This window comes from Salvelinus alpinus, chromosome 10 (assembly GCF_045679555.1).
Source record: "Salvelinus alpinus chromosome 10, SLU_Salpinus.1, whole genome shotgun sequence".
NCBI lineage: Eukaryota > Metazoa > Chordata > Actinopteri > Salmoniformes > Salmonidae > Salvelinus > Salvelinus alpinus.
In genome coordinates, this window is record NC_092095.1 from 38,618,866 (window position 1) to 38,639,595 (window position 20,730).

At 42.9% G+C, this 20,730-nt stretch overlaps 1 pseudogene; it reads left to right on the plus strand.

The window, feature by feature from the left end:
- Positions 1–20,730, plus strand: part of LOC139532047 (ribonuclease 3-like) — a 146,544-nt pseudogene that overhangs the window by 72,270 nt on the left and 53,544 nt on the right.

The following is a 20,730-nucleotide window of genomic DNA, read 5'->3' on the forward strand; positions in this document are numbered from 1 at the left end:
GGCGAGTAGTTGAGGTGTGTGTACTCATTGCGGCCAACCAAAGGTGTAGCATCTTTAAAGGTTTATCTATTTATCCCTTCAAAAAAAACTTAAACGCCCCAATGACAGACTTGCCGGCCCTGTCATGTGTCTCGCTCTCTCTCGCTATCTCGCTCTCTGTCTCTGGAATGACTCACCCAGTATGAAACCAGCACCAAACTGTGTCTTGGCGACCTGTCTCCATAGCAACCGTGCCGTCTCTGCGGCGTTACCACAGCGTTATCCTGCCGTTATCCTTCAAAGTTACTCCTGTTGTGTGGATAAAAAAACTGTGCAACTATGTGAGCCAACGGGAGGAACGTACAGCACAAATGCATATCTGTCTCCACAGATCAGTGTCTGTCAGTGTAGGGTGATGGGAGCTTTCAAGTGTGTTTGTGTGTGTTTTGTGTGCATTTATATCTGTGTGTGTGTGGTGATGGCTGTGCCTCAGGACCTGGTGTGTTGTGATGGTTGATGAGGAGATCTCTGTGTAACCCCCCCAGAGTACCGCTTTCTTACACACACACACACACACACACACACACACACACACACACACACACACACACACACACACACACACACACACACACACACACACACACACACACACACACACACACACACACACACACACACACACACTCAAATCAAACTTAATTTGTCACCTGCGCCGATTACAACATGTGTGGACCTTACCGTGAAATGCTTACTTACAAGCCCTTAAATGCCACACGTCACCACTAACAACATTGGATGAGTCAAGCATCCACAACACTGTAGCGCGCACGCGTGCACATCCTCAGACACGCACACTCTTTCAGTCTGGCATTTGGAATTATTTTTCTGACTTGATTTCCATGTGAGGTTTTCTTAAGGGGATGATGGCTGGTAGCAACACTTCAAAATAACAAAGTTAAATACATAATGATTAAACAAAAAAAAATGTCGGAACCAGATTTAAAATGTCAATTTCAGAACACTCCGACCGTACAGAAAACCTGAGCCCTACTGGCCCTCTGAGCTTTCTAGCTCTCACAGCCCCGGCCTAAAGTATAGAGAGCAGTCTCAGTCTCAGTATTCATGCCCATTCAAACTGAACCAATGTGAAGTTTGTGTTGCGTGCGGGCGTAAATGACACAGTGGTCAATTCTTTTGGAGAACCGGGGGTGATGAGTGGGGCAGGCGCTGGTGCAGAGAGAGGAAGGGAGGGGAACAGGGAGAACATTAAAGTGCGCATGCTGTCAACCAGGAACCATTCTGCTCTGGTCACTCCCTCTACAGACTGACTGAGCCAGGAGTGCAGAGCAGGCAGTAAGTAGGCTTGGACGGTGTACCGTATGAAGTGCAGTCAACTTGTGCACTAGGTTAATAGGTAAAGCAGATCATGTTCTTCATTGAAACTTTTGCATGACTTGTTCATTATGCAGCCATTCCCCAAAGAGCTGATTGAGCCAGCCACGTGGTATGTTTGTTTACAAAGAGCAAACGGAAGCTTTCCTGACGTGAAGATCCACTGTTGTGCAGCACGAGATCAAGTTACTCTTGAAATTCACTACTAATGTTCGCCAGCTAAATAGCTCAAATAAAATCGCACTTGTCTCATTCGCCGAAATACAATGGGTGTAGACTTTACCGTGAAATGCTTGCTTACAAGCCCTTCCCAACAATGCAGAGTAAAAAAAATACAAAAATGAATAGTAACACAAGAGGAATAAAACACACAAAAAATAAGCTATATACAGAGAGTACCAAAACCATATCAATGTGCAGAGGTACAAGGTATTTGAGTTATATATGTACATAAAGGCAGGATAAAGTGACTAGACATCAGGATAGATAATAGTAGGAGTAAGAATAAATAACAGAGTAGCAGCAGTATACAATGAGAGTGGAAGTGTGTTTGTATATGTATTTTGTGTCGGTATGCGTGTGTGTGTTATGTGTGGGGGGAGGGGATTTGTGAGTGTGTCAGTGTAGTGTGAGTATTGTGTGAAGTGCGTATATACACTCACCTGCCAGTTTATTAGGTACACCCAACTAGTACCCCCTTTTTTGTCTCCAGAACAGCTGGAATTTATCGAGGCATGGATTCTACAAGGTGTCGGAAACGTTCCCCAGGGATGTTGATCTATGCTGAAGCAATGGCATCACGCAGTTGCTGCAGATTGGAAGGCGGTACATTCATGCTGTGAATAACCCATTCCAGCCTATCCCAAATATGCTCTATTGGGTTTGGTCATCAACAATGTTCAGATACACTGTGGCGTTCAATCGTTGCTCAATTTATATCAAGGGACCTAAAAAATATTCCCCACACCAGTACACCAGCACCACCAGCCTGTACCGTTGACATCAGGCAGGATGGGTCTATGGACTCATGCTGCTTACACCAAATCCTGACTCTGCCATCAGCATGATGCAACAGGAGCTGGGGAAATCGTTGGACAGGGCAATGTTTTTCCACTCCTTAATTGTCCAGTGTTGGTGATCGCTTGCCCACTGGAGCCGCTACATCTTGGTTTTAGCTGAAAGGAGTGGAACCCATTGTGGTCGTCTGCTGCAATAGCCCATGCGTGACAAGGATCGACAAGTTGGGCATTTCGAGATGCTGTTCTGCAAACCACTGTTGTACTGTGCCGTTATTTGTCTGTTTGTGGCCCTCCTGTTAGCTTGCACGATTCTTGCAATTCTCCTTCGACTGCTCTCATCAACAAGCTGTTTTCGCTCACAGGACTGCCGCTGACTGCATGTTTTTTGTTTGTTTCTGAGATACCAACGATCATTCCACGCTCAAAGCCGCATAGGTCACTCGTTTTTCCCATTCTAATGTTCAATCGAACAGTAACTGAATGCCTCGATGCCTGTCTGTGTGATTTATATAGCAAGCCACAGCCATGTGACTCACTGTCTGTTGGAGTGATTAATCTTCGGGAATGGGGTGGTGTACCCAATACATTGGCTGGTCAGTGTATAGTCTTGTGAGTTGTGCATACAGTCAATGCAAGATAGGGTCAATGTAGATAGTCTGCGTAACCATATAATTAAATATTCAACAGTCATATGGCTTAAGGGGTAGAAGCTGTCTCGGGTACTTTAACTAACACAGCCTGATGTAGAGGTCCTGGATGGCAGGGAGCTCGGCCCCAGTGATGGATTGGGTCGTCCGCACCACCCTTTGTAGAGCTTTGCAGTCGAGGGTGGTGCATTTGCCATATCAAGCGGTGATGCAGCCAGTCAAAATGCTCTTGATTGTGCTGCTGTATACATTTTTGAGAATCCGAGGGCCCATGCTAAATCTTTTCATCCTCCTGAGTGGGAAGAGGCTCTGTCGTTCGTGGAGTCATGCATGGCCACTCAGTCGTGGGTGAACAGGGAGGACTTCCGCCAGGATCCAGATGCAGAGGGAAGGGTTCTAGGGTCCTGAGCTTGGTGATCAGCTTGGAGGCGTCTATGGCGTTGAATGATGAGCTGTAGTCTACGAACAGCATTCTCACACAGTTCTTTCTCCTCTTGTCCAGGTGGGAGAGGGCAGTGTGAAGTGCAATTGAGATTGCGCCATCTGCGGATCTGTTGGGGTGGTATGCGAATTGGAGTGGGTCCAGGGTGTCTGGCATGCTGTTGATGTGTGTAACGACAAGCCTTTCAAAGCAATTCATAATTACAGATGTGAGTGCTAAAGGGCGATAGTCATTTAGGCAGGTTACCTTGGAGCTCTTGGGAACAGGTACAATGGTAGTATGCTTGAAACATGTTGGGATTACCAACTGGGACAAGGAGAGACTGAACATGTCAGTGAAGACACTTGCCAGCTGGTCTGCGAATGCTCCGAGAACGTGACCTGGTATTCTGTCTGGCCCGGTGGCCTTGCAAGTGTTAACCTGTTTAAAAGTTTACTCACATCAGCCATAGAGAGCGAGATCACACAGTCATCTGGAACAGGAGCTTTCATGCAGGACTCAGTGTTGTATTCCTTCAAGTGAGCATGAAAGGCATTTAGCTTGTTTTGGAGTTCTGCATCACTGGGCATCATTGTCTGCAAGACCTGCCACATCTGACAAGTGTCAGAGCTGGTGTAATAGAATTCTACCTTCCTCCTATATTGTCCTTTTGCATGTTTGATGTCCTAAAAAAATACTTATTTTCCACTATCATTTGCAAATAAATTCATTAAAAATCCTACAATGTGATTTTCTGGATTTTTTTTCTTCTCATTTTGTCTGTCATAGTTGAAGTGTACCTATGATGAAAAGTACAGGCCTCTCTCATCTTTTTAAGTGGGAGAACTTGCACAATTGGTGGCTGACTAAATACTTTTTTGCCCCACTGTATATATATAATTATATATTTATATAAATGCAGCAGTGGGGAAAGTAGAGATAGAATAGATAAAATGCTGTGGGACGTCTCAGCTAACTCGTTCTTAACGCTACACACACACACAATCAAGCTTCATGGTAACAGCAGACACAATCAATCCCCTCTGAGGTCAAGATCACTGCTGTCTTTGTTTTGTGCGTGCAGCAAACCTATTGACATAGTTGTACAACTTTATGAGCTGGGTTGTCTGTCCTTGCAAATGTTCATGTTTGCTTGCGCTTGTTAGCATTTACAGTGTCAAGTGTCCGCAATTATTAATTTTAACGTTTGGAACAAATTAGCAGCCTCTTGTGTACACTACCGGTAATACTGTAAAACACGGTATGGTACAGAAACGGTATGAAAATACACAAATCTATATACCGCCCAAACTTAGCAGGCAGAGCTAACCCATGGTGTTACAGTTTTTTTTGATTGCTTAAGCACAATTTTCAAAACAGGGCCCGTGTTTTCAAAACACTACACACAATTAGCACAACCACACACCCAATTAGCAAAACACTACAGATCCTTTGCAAAATTAAACACTCTTGTAAAAACTATACACTTCTTTTTAGAAACCACACTTTGTTACCATATGAAACACACGTTTCACATTACGATACTCTGTTTGCACGAGTTACACTCTGCTGTGATAAACCTAAAACACTTTTAGCACTTCTACTTCCCTATGATTAGAGTAGGCTACTATCAACAAAGTACAAATATAATGTAAATTCACCAAACACTACACAAGACCAATGTTGCAGACTGAAGAAACTCATTTATTTCTCAACACGCCCAAAATGTTGACATGGAGATCATAATACTGTAACCAAACGTCACTTTACGTGTTGTAAGTTCAATTTTTTATTTTTTTTAATAACTAGACATTGTCTCTTCGCCTAGCTGGATCTGGCCAGAGAATTTCATCAACATCGCAGGCAATGTTGTCATTAGCAAGACACCTTGGAAAGAAATGTCTTGAATGACGAATCCATCCTTGCATTGCTGCTACCTCCATCTGGTTACAGGCCTCCTACATGGCTTGGATGAGGAGTACCTCAGCCTGGAGACGGAGATCATATACCTTCCACCGCCATGCCGAGAAAAACTCTTCTATAGGGTTGAGGAATGGAGAGTATGCTGGAAGACATAGGACGGTGAAATGTGGATGTTGCTGAAACCAGTTCTGAACCAGAGCAGAGCGGTGGATAGACACATTGTCCCAGACAACAATGTATTGCATATGATCGATTTGATTTGCTGCTGTTATGTTGTGCAATTGGTCCAAGAATGTAAGTATGAGTGCTGTGTTGTAAGGGCCCATATGGGCATGGCGGTGGAGGATCCCATTCTGTGTAATGGCTGCACAGAGTGTTATATTACCCCCACGTTGCCCTGGGACATTGACTATAGCCCTGTGGCCAATGATGTTTCTTCCCCTCCTTCGTGTTCTCGTCAGGTTGAACCCAGCCTCATCTACGTAAATGAACTCATGCTGGATCTCCTCTCCATCCATTCGTAAAACTCTCTGAAAAACAGTGTCAGGCAAAATTGTGTAGTTCAGTGTAGATCTAGTATACATATTACAGTACAGTAAAAGATTATGAGACAAGATCACACTGCTAAAGTGAATACATACCTCTGCATAATCATGCCGCAGTCGTTTCACCCTTTCGGAATTGCGCTCGAAAGGCACTCGATAAATTTGCTTCATTTGAATATGTTTTTTTTTAGGATGCGTGCCAGTGTTGATGTTGAGACCTGATGGATATCGTTGAAAATGGCGTGGATATTGACTATGTTAGCTTGGAGCTGCTTGAGTGTTATAGTAAACATGGTTTTGGCCAACAATGCTATCTCCCTCTCTTGCTGTTCTGTGAACATAGGAGGCCTTCCCCCTTGTCGTCCCTGACCCTCAATCCTATGTAGAAAAAAAAACAGTATACAATAGTACAGTAATTTCACAGGAAAAGGTAACAGAAGTGCTGATAGTGCATAGAATACAGTACTGTAAGCAGTTACTGAAACCGTGCAGATGTTTTTGATATGATGATATTTTTACAATACCTATTTTCCAGTCGAAATGTTATCATCACACTTGCCACTGTATATCGGCTTAGATTTGGCTGTACTCGCAGTCCAGCCTCCCTCAGCGTCAGGCCGTGGTTGACAACGTGGTCAACCAGTGTTGCGCGGATCTCATTTGTCAGATTCGGTCCTCTTTGAGCACCTTCTTGTCTTCCTCTTCCTCGTCTTACTCTTTCTCTGACTCTTTCCATTGTGCTTGAAGACCGATGAACTCACCTGCTGCTTTTTATACTGCTTATACACCTGATTGGTGTGTCTACAATTAAGCAAACGAGTGTTTGCACACCTGATGACTGTGTTGAACCAATTGGTTGGACGGTGTGGTAATTTGACAGTCAGTGCTTTGGTATTGCAAGGACGTGACTTCATGATAGATTTTTGTGTGTAATGTATGTTAAGTGTGTTTAGTGTTTTGCAAATCACTGTGTGTAGAGTTTTGCAACAAGTGTGAGGTTGACAATGTGCTTATAGTTGTGCAAATATGGGCTGATGTTTTGCTTCTTGAGTGTAAGGTTTTGCTAATAGTGTACTACTTTTAATTTTAGTGTGTAAGCAATCCAAAAAAACTGTAATGCTAATGTATGAACATGGGCCAGCGCACACGCACATGTACACCTACAATCCTGGATATTCTTTATTTAAAAAAAGTTTTGTAAAAATAAAAACGAAGATTACTTGGCATCACCATAAGCCTGGGCCTCATTATTGGTGAATTGCTTTCAGCTAACTAACTCCTGACGATCATCAGTCTTTATGTTCTGCCTGGGGCCAGAGTCATCTTGTTACCCTGTAGGCTCAGAGAGAGAGAGGCAACTGGTAAACATTTATGCTCAGAGAGAGTGCCCTTGAGCCAGATGTGGGTTCTCCCTGCTTACCTTTAGGCTTCAACAACATAACAAATTGATGTCTTCACTTAAATAATCTTATCGTAAGATTATTCATTCATGTTAAAGGTAATTTAAATTTAAGTCACGGGTCCAAAAACTAAGCTAGGCATGTAAGGTAAGTAGAAGGAGGAGGAGACCACTCTAACCACTCTAACCCACAGTAGACTGACTCAGGTTGGAAATATGGAGAGATGGAAGGATGGCCGTCGCTCTAAACCCGATAATTATCCAGGATACCGCCTAGCATAAACCTTACCCAGGAACACCGAAGCGGTGGTCCCTCTCTGACCGCTGAGGATTGTGGGGGTCCACACCTTACCCAGGCATTGACCTCCAAGGCTGCTGTTGAGAAGGGAAGGGCAAGGCTGAAATGACCACAAGCTACCATCATCAGATGCTGGTAACAAGTCAAGAATGAGTGGCTGGAAGATTTTGCTAGACCTACCAAATAATATCTGCCAAGCTCTGTTGGTAGGATTTCATATGTTTCTGTGGCTAAATAGAATTACCCACTGACTTGTATAGGGAAGCCCATTCTAGTGATTCTATTTCTATGGCTATGGCAGCAGCTGACACAATATTATATTCACTGGCATGGTGGCAGGCATATAGGAAGAAGGACAAACAAACGGTTTGGGCTCAGTTGTACTGTCAAAGTGGGCCAAAAGCTCTCTAAACCATGTCTTAAAATCTCTGTCATCAATTGAGAGCAGAGAGCAAACAAAAATATAAAAACATACATCAGCCAAGATCAGAGTGGGATTTAGAAACAAACATGGATATTCTCAGAAAAACATGCACGTGAAAACACATTGACTCACAAAACGCACTGTGACACACACACTGACACAAACAGAAGCAGTGTTTTGGTCCCTGGAGGCCCTATGTGATTTGGGACCGAGTGTAATCCTGTTACACCATTTTTGATCTCTTCCTCCGAATCCTACTTTCAAACAAACATCCTCTTCTCTCTCTTTGCCCTACTCTCAATGTGTCTAGGGAGATCATGCACTGCAAAGGGGAAGAGAGTGAGAAGAATGGGGGAAAAAATAGGGGGAGAGAGAGGGAATGAAATAGTGAGAGAGAGAGAGAGAAAAAGAGAGAGAGGAAGAATGAATGAATGAAAGTGTATAAAGAGAGAAAGAGAGCGAGAGACAGTGGTAGAGAATAAAAGAGCGAGAGAGTGTCTGAGTAACGGTAAGAAAGCTGATTATGGAGAGCAGAAACAGCAGATGGACAACATAGGGACTAGCTAGAGACCAACAGACAGTCTAACTGAGCGTGTGTGTATGTGTGTTTGTGTGTGTCAGTGTTTCTGTCAGGACAATTTGGTGCCAGACAAGTGACCAGGAATATCTCCATTTATCTGAAAAATGTACAGGTCATCCATATACAGTACCAGTCAAAAATTTGGACTACTCATTCAAGGGTTTTTCTTTATTTTTACTATTATATATTTGAGATTCTTCAAAGTAGCCTACCTTTGCCTTGATGACAGCTTTGCACACTCTTGGCATTCTCTCAACCAGCTTCACCTGGAATGCTTTTCCAACAGTCTTGAAGTAGTTCCCAAATATGCTGAGCACTTTCTGGCTGCTTTTCCTTCACTCTGCAGTCCGACTCATCCCAAACCATCTCAATTGGTTTGAGTAGGTGTGCTCAAACTTTTGACTGATACTGTACATTGGGTGCATAACCCATTAGAGGGTCCGCCCACGCACCCAGCACCATCAATAAACAAGGGATGTTAGCCATATCCTTAAAAACAGCCTATAAGAAAAACCACTGAAGCATAAGCAAAACTGTATAGCCTATTTGTATTGTTTTTTCCTTTTTCTTAAACAATCATTGTCAACCCAGGGGTTAAAGCATGAAAAGAAAACAAACGATGAAAGTTAAGTCAATCTTAGATCAACCTCCCCTTTCATACAAGAAAGTCATGACCATCATGCTTTTCGGGGAAGAGGATACGTTTGTACACGTATAAAACTGTACGTCTGACCAATTCCGGTCCCTTTAGGACTGAGAAGCTCAGTTCTGGTGACCTTTTAAAAAGGACATTCTACTCCAAAATGAGTGAAAATAAAATTATGCTGACACCAACTGAAATAAAATGTCCACCTCCTGAAATGAGCCCCATAACATATCCAATTATTTTAACATATGGCACAATGCATGGTCTAAATCAGTGGTTCCCAAACTTTTTATAGTCCCTTGCCCTTTCAAATATTCAACCTCCAGCTGTGTACCCCCTCTAGCACCAGGGTCATCACACTCACAAATGTTGTTTTTTGCCATCATTGTAAGCCTATATGATACATTTATTCAACATAAGAATGAGTGTGAGTTTGTCACAACCCGGCCTCGTGGGAAGTCTTAAATCATTTCCCACACACAGTCTGTGCCTGTATTTAGTTGTCATGCTAGTGAGGGCCGAGAATCCACTCTCACATTGGTACGTGGTTGCAAAGGGCATCAGTGTCTTAACAGCGCGATTTGCCAAGGCAGGATACTCTGAGCGCAGCCCAATACAGAAATCTAGCAGTGGCTTCTGATTAAATAAGATTTTCACAGAACCGCTTGTTGTAGTTTCGATGAGGCTCTCTCGTTCAGATATCGGTAAGTGGACTGGAGGCAGGGCATGAAAGGGATAACTAATCCAGTTGTTTGTGTCATCCATTTTGGGAAAGTACCTGCGTTATTGCGCACCTAACTCACTCAGGTGCTTCGCTATAATCACATTAGGCATTGTCCGTAAGCTTGAGTTCATTTGCACACAGAAAATCATGAAATTATGGAATTACCTGTGTGTTGTTCTTGTTAATGCGGACAGAGAAGAACTTCTTAATCATAGCCTCAATTCTGCCCCGCACATTGAATATAGTTGCGGAGAGTCCCTGTAATGCTAGATTCAGATCATTCAGGCGAGAAAAAACATCACCCAGATAGGCCAGACATGTGAGAAACCCGTCATCATGCAAGCGGTCAGACAAGTGAAAACTGTGGTCAGTATAGAAAACTTTAAGCTTGTCTCTCAATTAAAATGCCCCTTCATAACCAGTGCACTTCTGTATGTTGTAAAGTGTTACATGGTTGCTGCTCATATCATTGCATAGTGAAGAAAATACATGAGAGTTCAGGGGCCTTGCTTTAACAAAGTTAGTGTCCAAAACATCTTTCAAGCTGTCAGGCATTCCCCTTGGGTGCAAGAGCCTCTCGGTGGATGGTGCAGTGTACCCAAGTGGCTTCGGGAGCAACTACTTCCACATGCGTTACCACTATGTCTCCCTGTCATGGCTTTTCTGCCATCAGTACATATACCAAAATGAGCAGCAGCTACGTTTGGCTACATACGGACCATTAGTGGAATTCCCGCAAGAGAGTAACGGTTAATGTGATTGGATCACCCAAATGTATAGCCCTGTTGGAAAATATAAATGGAATGTTTGAAAATGTGAAGAAAAAATATATATATTTTAGAAAAATATAGAATCACATTTGTATTTGGCGTACCCCCAGCATTGCACCCCAGTTTGGGAAAACTTGGTCTAAATGATCAGATGTGCTGCTAGCATTTAGCGTTATCACCTCGAGCCCAACTGATGCCGCATAATGTTACCCCATTGGACACAACACCTGACTGTTCTAATTATATATTATTATTATTATTATTATTATTAATAATAATAATACTTTTATTATAAATACATCAATTATTATTATTATTCACTCAAAAATGTAAATGTTGGAGTTTCTATTAGAAAGTATGTCATTGCCCTTTTAAGAAGAACTCAGCTGCACCGCTGTGCTCAGTTGCGCCGCTCCAGTTTGCATTTGAAAAACGAGGCCAGTTGCGTAATTGAAGGAGTAGAGAAATAAACATGGTAGCAATGGAAAACTGGTATGTATTTATGTTTAGACAGGAGTAGGCTAATTAGGCAATATAATTTGGGCAATTTAATTTACTTTAGGGTAACTTAGCCCCTACCTAACTTTATGGACTCTCCGCCTTTGGTAAGCAGCAATCATGCATGTGGACCATTCTTGATGCACACAGGAAACTGTTAAGCGTGAAAAACCCAGCAACGTTTCAGTTTTTGACACACTCAAACTGGTGCACCTGGCACCTACTACCGAACCCCTTTCAAAGGCACTTACATTTTGTTGTCTTGAACATTCACACTCTGGATGGCACACATACACAACCCTTGGCTCAACTGTCTCAAGGCCTAAAAGTCCTTCTTTAATAACTTTAATGTTTTGTACACTCAGGATATTTCACAGAACAGACATGCTTCTGTATTAGGCCGTTTCACCAACCAGACCTCTCCCAAATCTATATGGCATAAATCCGTCGCAGTGATGGAGAACTTTAATCCGAGTCTACCTCATGGTTCAGCTGTCGGAGATTTGAGCACAAAATGCATCAGGGCATTGCATGCATAGACCTGTACTAGGCTTAGGGATCCACTGTATGATAGCCTATTAATATTTAAAAACACTTATATAAAAAGGAAGAGAAGCTTAGGCCTAGCCCCAAAGAGAGATAGAGATATGCCGACGGCATGCTACGACACCGACATGCTTTTCTTGATACTTGTCAGATAGGCTAAAGCGTCTAGTATACAGATATAGGTGTACAGAAGTACATTTTCGTTCAGAATTTAACAGGCTATATTGCAGCAATTACCAAGAAATGCTAGTGCCTAATGTACCCAACAAATGACAGCAATAGGCTTATGATATTTATTTAACAGGCCTATTTATAACTTATCTTAATAAACTACAATGAACAAAAATGTAAATGCAACATGTAAAATGTTGGTACCATGTTTCATGAGCTAAAATAAAAGATCACAGACATTTTACATACACACACAAATCAAATTTTCTCAAATTATGTGAACAAATTTGTTTACATACCTGTTAGTGAGCATTTCTCATTTGCCAAGATAATCTATCCAACTGAAAGGTGTGGCAAATCAAGAAGCTGATTAAACAGCATGATCAATACACAGATGAACCTTGTGCTGAGGACAATAAAATCCCACTCTAAAATGTGCAGTTTTGTCACAACGCCACAGGTGTCTCAGGTTTTGAGGGAGGGTGCAATTGACATGCTGACTGCAAGAATGTCCACCCGAGCTGTTGCGAGATAATTTAATGTTAATTTCTCTAACGTAAGCCACCACTACTGTTGTTTTAGAGAATTTGGCAGTATGTAAAACTGGCCTCACAACCGCAGACCACGTGTATGGCGTTGTGTAGGCGAGCGGTTTACTGATGTCAACAGGTTGCCCCATGGTGGTGGTGGGGTTATGGTATGGGCAGGCATAGGCTGTGTATGACTGCGTGTACCAGTACGCACCAATAACCAGCAACTTCGCACAGCCATTGAAGAGTGTGATACTGTGAACCATCAGATCCTCCTCTCCACCCTCTCCGAGTTGGGCATCTCCGGCGCGGCCCACGCTTGGATTGCGTCCTACCTGACAGGTCGCTCCTACCAGGTGGCGTGGCGAGAATCTGTCTCCGCACCACGTGCTCTCACCACTGGTGTCCCCCAGGGCTCTGTTCTAGGCCCTCTCCTATTCTCGCTATACACCAAGTCACTTGGCTCTGTCATATCCTCACATGGTTTCTCCTATCATTGCTATGCAGACGACACACAATTAATCTTCTCCTTTCCCCCTTCTGATAACCAGGTGGCGAATCGCATCTCTGCATGTCTGGCAGACATATCAGTGTGGATGACGGATCACCACCTCAAGCTGAACCTCGGCAAGACGGAGCTGCTCTTCCTCCCGGGGAAGGACTGCCCGTTCCATGATCTCGCCATCACGGTTGACAACTCCATTGTGTCCTCCTCCCAGAGTGCTAAGAACCTTGGCGTGATCCTGGACAACACCCTGTCGTTCTCAACTAACATCAAGGCGGTGACCCGTTCCTGTAGGTTCATGCTCTACAACATTCGCAGAGTACGACCCTGCCTCACACAGGAAGCGGCGCAGGTCCTAATCCAGGCACTTGTCATCTCCCGTCTGGATTACTGCAACTCGCTGTTGGCTGGGCTCCCTGCCTGTGCCATTAAACCCCTACAACTCATCCAGAACGCCGCAGCCCGTCTGGTGTTCAACCTTCCCAAGTTCTCTCACGTCACCCCGCTCCTCCGCTCTCTCCACTGGCTTCCAGTTGAAGCTCGCATCCGCTACAAGACCATGGTGCTTGCCTACGGAGCTGTGAGGGGAACGGCACCTCCGTACCTTCAGGCTCTGATCAGGCCCTACATCCAAACAAAGGCCCTACACCCACCTCTGGCCTGCTCGCCTCCCTACCTCTGAGGAAGTACAGCTCCCGCTCAGCCCAGTCAAAACTGTTCGCTGCTCTGGCACCCCAATGGTGGAACAAACTCCCCCACGACGCCAGGTCAGCGGAGTCAATCCACCTTCCGGAAACACCTGAAACCCCACCTCTTTAAGGAATACCTAGGATAGGATAAAGTAATCCTTCTAACCCCCCCCCCCCCCCCCCTTAAAAGAGTTAGATGCACTATTGTAAAGTGGTTGTTCCACTGGATATCATAAGGTGAATGCACCAACTTGTAAGTCGCTCTGGATAAGAGCGTCTGCTAAATGACTTAAATGTAAATGTAAATGTAAGAGGAGTAGGACAACATTCCACAGGCCACAATCACAGCCTGACCAACTTTATGCGAAGGAGATGTGTCGCGCTGCACGAGGCAAATGATGGTCACTCCGGATACTGAATCCATAGATTAGTGCCAAATGATTTTATTTCAATTGACTGATTTCCTTATATGAACTGTAACTCAGTAAAATCGTTGAAATTGTTGCGTGTTGCGTTTATATTTTTGTTCAGTATAAATACAAAGGATACAATTAGAGACATTGAACATACTTTCAGGCAACAAAAATGTCTCTACAGAACTAAACAAAATACATTTACATATTTAATTAACTTATTTAGATGAATAAATATGAATATGATAATAACAATGATATACAATAATGACGAAATCAATTATTATGAATCTGAAAACAGAAATATGTTCCAAAGTTTCACACTTGCCTGCAATTGCCTGTGCCGACGTACATCTACTAAGATATTAAACCTTGTCCATATGGAGGACATTCCCCTTGTAGGCTTTTCACGATAGGCATATTTAACTTACATTTTACTTCAGTAAAAAAAAAGGCCTCCATCTTCACAATCAACAGTAGCCTAGGCCAATGCTCCTCTCTCGCCCTCTCCCTCTCCCTCTCCCTCTCAGAAGCAGGCACATGCATGTAAGGCAACGTGCAAAGAGTGACAAAATGGTGCGGAAGTGCTATATCGGGTTGTATGATATAGGCAACCATGGACAATTTGGCAGACTACAATTTAATTTAATTGGCTTTTAATTTATTTGAATTCCGCCAAAAGCCGGCCATTACAGGCTAACGGGAACCCTGGTGTGTCTGTGTCTGCTCAGCACCTATACATACAACAAGGTCTGTCTGGAACATGCCAGACACACATACAGACATGTCCTTCTGTCTTCTATGGTCTTATCAACATTTACATTGACATATCTCACAGAAGGCAGCAAAACTAATGTGGAGAGAATGACTGGAGAAGCCCCAAAAATTGTCAAAGACTCCAGTCACCCAAGTCATAGACTGTTTTCTCTGCTACTGCATGGCAAGCAGTACCGGAGCGCCAAGTCTAGGACCACAAGGCTCCTTAAACTTCTTAGGGCTAGGCCCCTTTTTTCGCAATTTCTGCCTGAATGACATGCCCAAAGTAAACTGCCTGTTGCTCAGGCCATGAAGCCAGGATATGCAAATAATTGGTACCATTGGAAAGAAAACACTTTGAAGTTTGTAGAAAAGTTTTTTTTAAATGTACGAGAATATAACACATTAGATATGGTAGGAGAGAATCCAAAGAAAAACCAACCAGAAATATTTTTGAGAGACCATCCTCGTAGAATGGCAATTATAAGGTCATATTGAAAATTAGCTCCCTGGATGCAATTCCCATGGCTTCCACATGGTGTCAGCAGTCTATGTTCAAGGTTTCAGACATGTAACTTTAAAAAACATAAAAAAATATCAGTTTTAGTACAGAGACGCAGTCTTGGAAATTCATGTTTGCGCGCGCCATGAAGATTGGACGCACCTGCTAAAATCGGTTTCCTATTGAACATGCTTCTTTCCGTAAGAAATATTATAGTTTGATTACATTTTATGGTATCTGAGGAGTAAGTAGAAACGTAAGTAGAGTAAGTAGATTTTCAGATTAATTTCTCTGCAAGTTTAACGAGTGTATTACTCAATTCGATAGATTAGATTATCAAGAATTTAAGCTTTCAACCGATTTAAGACACTTATATGTACCTAAATGTTTAATATCCATAATTTATGATTATTTATTTGAATTGCGCGCCCTCCTGTATCACCGGAAGTTGTCCCGCCAGCGGGACGCCTTGCTCTACCACCAAGCTATAAGACTGCTGAACAATTATTCAAATGGCCACAGGATTATTTACATTGACACCCCCCCACCCTCCATTTGTTTTTTTCCATGCTGCTACTCGCTGTTTATTATCTATGCATAGTCTCTTCATCCCTACCTACAGTGGGGAGAACAAGTATTTGATACACTGCCGATTTTGCAGGTTTTCCTACTTACAAAGCATGTAGAGGTCTGTCATTTTTATCATAGGTACACTTCAACTGTGAGAGACGGAATCTAAAACAAAAATCCAGAAAATAACATTGTATGATTTTTAAATAATTAATTTGCATTTTATTGCATGACATAAGTATTTGATCACCTACCAACCAGTAAGAATTCCGGCTCTCACAGACCTGTTAGTTTTTCTTTAAGAAGCCCTCCTGTTCTCCACTCATTACCTGTATTAACTGCACCTGTTTGAACTCGTTACCTGTATAAAAGACACCTGTCCACACACTCAATCAAACAGATTCCAACCTCTCCACAATGGCCAAGACCAGAGAGCTGTGTAAGGACATCAGGGATAAAATTGTAGACCTGTACAAGGCTGGGATGGGCTACAGGACAATAGCCAAGCAGCTTGGTGAGAAGGCAACAACTGTTGGCACAATTATTAGAAAATGGAAGAAGTTCAAGATGACGGTCAATCACCCTCGGTCTGGGGCTCCATGCAAGATCTCACCTCGTGGGGCATCAATGATCATGAGGAATGTGAGGGATCAGCCCAGAACTACACGGCAGGACCTGGTCAATGACCTGAAGAGAGCTGGGACCACAGTCTCAAAGAAAACCATTAGTAACACACTACGCCGTCATGGATTAAAATCCTGCAGCGCACGCAAGGTCCCCCTGCTTAAGCCAGTGCATGTCCAGGCCCGTCTGAAGTTTGCCAATGACCATCTGGATGATCCAGAGGAGGAATGGGAGAAGGTCATGTGGTCTGATGAGACAAAAATAGAGCTTTTTGGTCTAACTCCACTCGCCGTGTTTGGAGGAAGAAGAAGGATGAGTACAACCCCAAGAATACCATCCCAACCGTGAAGCATGGAGGTGGAAACATCATTCTTTGGGGATGCTTTTCTGCAAAGGGGACAGGACGACTGCATCGTATTGAGGGGAGGATGGATGGGGCCATGTATCGCGAGATCTTGGCCAACAACCTCCTTCCCTCAGTAAGAGCATTGAAGATGGGTCGTGGCTGGGTCTTCCAGCATGACAACGACACGAAGCACACAGCCATGGCAACTAAGGAGTGGCTCCGTAAGAAGCATCTCAAGGTCCTGGAGTGGCCTAGCCAGTCTCCAGACCTGAACCCAATAGAAAATCTTTGGAGGGAGCTGAAAGTCCGTATTGCCCAGCGACAGCCCCGAAACCTGAAGGATCTGGAGAAGATCTGTAGGGAGGAGTGGGCCAAAATCCCTGCTGCAGTGTGTGCAAACCTAGTCAAGAACTACAGGAAACGTATGATCTCTGTAATTGCAAACAAAGGTTTCTGTACCAAATATTAAGTTCTGCTTTTCTGATGTATCAAATACTTATGTCATGCAATAAAATGCAAATTAATTACTTAAAAATCATACAATGTGATTTTCTGGATTTTTGTTTTAGATTCCGTCTCTCATAGTTGAAGTGTACCTATGATAAAAATTACAGACCTCTACATGCTTTGTAAGTAGGAAAACCTGCAAAATCGGCAGTGTATCAAATACTTGTTCTCCCCACTGTATATGTACAAATTACCTTGACTAGCCTGTACCCCCGCACATAGACTCGGTACCGGTACCCCCTGTATTTAGCCTCATTGTTGTTATTTTATTGTGTTACTTTTATTATTTTTTACTTTAGTTTATTTGGTAAATATTTTCTTAACTCTTTCTTGAACTGCACTGTTGGTTAACCTGTTTAGGCCAGGGGTGCCGCTAGCGGCACTCCTCCCACATTCCACTGAAAAGGCAGAGCGGCAAATTCAAAAAAAACATTTTTTTTAAATATTTAACTTTCACACATTAACAAGTCCAATACAGCATATGAAAGGCAGACATCTTGTGAATCTAGCCAACATGTCCGATTTTTAAAATGTTTTACAGGGAAGACAAAATATGTAAATCTATTAGCTAACCACCTTAGCAAAAGACACCACTTTCTAACACCAATCAGTTTTTACGTCCATCACCAGCTATCACTAATTCGACCAAATGAAGATATACAGTGGGGAGAACAAGTATTTGATACACTGCCGATTTTGCAGGTTTTCCTACTTACAAAGCATGTAGAGGTCTGTCATTTTTATCATAGGTACACATCAACTGTGAGAGACGGAATCTAAAACAAAAATCCAGAAAATCACATTGTATGATTTTTAAGTAATTACTTTGCATTTTATTGCGTGACATAAGTATTTGATCACCTACCAACCAGTAAGAATTCCGGCTCTCACAGACCTGTTCGTTTTTCTTTTAGAAGCCCTCCTGTTCTCCACTCATTACCTGTATTAACTGCACCTGTTTGAACTTGTTACCTGTATAAAAGACACCTGTACACACACTCAATCAAACAGACTCCAATCTCTCCACAATGGCCAAGACCAGAGAGCTGTGTAAGGACATCAGGGATAAAATTGTAGACCTGCACAAGGCTGGGATGGGCTACAGGACAATAGGCAATCAGCTTGGTGAGAAGGCAACAACTGTTGGTGCAATTATTAGAAAATGGAAGAAGTTGAAGATGACGGTCAACCACCCTCGGTCTGGGGCTCCATGCAAGATCTCACCTCGTGGGGCATCAATGATCATAAGGAAGGTGAGGGATCAGCCCAGAACTACACGGCAGGACCTGGTCAATGACCTGAAGAGAGCTGGGACCACAGTCTCAAAGAAAACCATTAGTAACACACTACGCCGTCATGGATTGAAATCCTGCAGCGCACGCAAGGTCCCCCTGCTCAAGCCAGCGCATGTCCAGGCCCGTCTGAAGTTTGCCAATGACCATCTGGATGATCCAGAGGAGGAATGGGAGAAGGTCATGTGGTCTGATGAGACAAAAATAGAGCTTTTTGGTCTAAACTCCACTCGCCGTGTTTGGAGGAAGAAGAAGGTTGAGTACAACCCCAAGAACACCCTCCCAACCGTGAAGCATGGAGGTGGAAACATAATTCTTTGGGGATGCTTTTCTGCAAAGGGGATAGGACGACTGCACCGTATTGAGGGGAGGATGGATGGGGCCATGTATCGCGAGATCTTGGCCAAAAACCTCCTTCCCTCAGTAAGAGCATTGAAGATGGGTCGTGGCTGGATCTTCCAGCATGACAACGACCCGAAACACACAGCCAGGGCAACTAAGGAGTGGCTCCGTAAGAAGCATCTCAAGGTCCTGGAGTGGCCTAGCCAGTCTCCAGACCTGAACCCAATAGAAAATCTTTGGAGGGAGCTGAACGTCCGTATTGCCCAGCGACAGCCCCGAAACCTGAAGGATCTGGAGAAGGTATGTATGGAGGAGTGGGCCAAAATCCCTGCTGCAGTGTGTGCAAACCTGGTCAATAACTACAGGAAACGTATGATCTTTGTAATTGCAAACAAAGGTTTCTGTACCAAATATTAAGTTCTGCTTTTCTGATGTATCAAATACTTATGTCATGCAATAAAATGCAAATTAATTACTTAAAAATCATACAATGTGATTTTCTGGATTTTTGTTTTAGATTCCGTCTCTCACAGTTGAAGTGTACCTATGATAAAAATTACAGACCTCTACATGCTTTGTAAGTAGGAAAACCTTCAAAATCGGCAGTGTATCAAATACTTGTTCTCCCCACTGTATATAGCCACTAACCAAGAAACAACTTCATAAGATGACAGTCTGATAACATATTTATTGTATAGCATATGTTTTTTTTGAAAAATGTGTATATTTATGGTATAAATCATAAATTACATTTCAGCTACAATCAGAAAGCAGCCATAACATTTACAGACACCAACATCAAATACCTAATTACTCCTCATAAAACATTTCTGAGAAATACATACTGTGCAGCAATTGAAAAACAAGATTCTTGTGATTCCAGACAATATTTCCGATTTATTAAATGTTTTACATCGAAAACTAAATGTAGCGCTAAATTAGCATAGCCACGCCAGACAGACACACTTGGGCGCGCGCGACCAGTTGACATGCACGACAGATATATGAAATAACATTATAAATTTGGTCTTACTTTGGCTGATCTTTCATCAGAATGTTGATCAAGTTGTCCTTAGTCCAGAAGAGTCGTTCAATCCATTCAGAATGGCAACTTTCCATCTTCATTTAGCAGGAGTACTAGTCGAGTGGCACGGATCTCTCCAACGTAAACAAAGTAAACATTACGGAACACGGCAAAACTCCAGAAAAAAATTCAAATAATCTGATTAAACTATATTGAAAAAACATACATTACGATGACATGGTCTCATTTATCAAATCAAATCCGAGCTGGAGATAGTTCACATCCGAAACGGCAGCAAAACAAAACATGATATCTCTCCCAAGTCGTGCGCTTCTGACTTCCTGAAATTGACGGTCACGTCAAAGAAATAGGTCTTATTTCACGTCAAAACAAGATAAACGCAAGATTTCTCCTCTGACGTCCTCTTGACACCCAGAGGAAGGCGTACGAGGTGTGTTTCGGGTCATAGGTGGCATGACCATGTATAGGCAGAGCGTTGAAGCGAGCATAAACATCTTGCATTTTACTTCCTGGTCGGGGAAAGTGCTGCCAAAGGACTTGTGTTCCACTCAGAGAAAAAATTAAAACGGTTTTAGAAACTAGAGACTCTTTTCTATCCAATCGTATTAACAATATGCATATTGT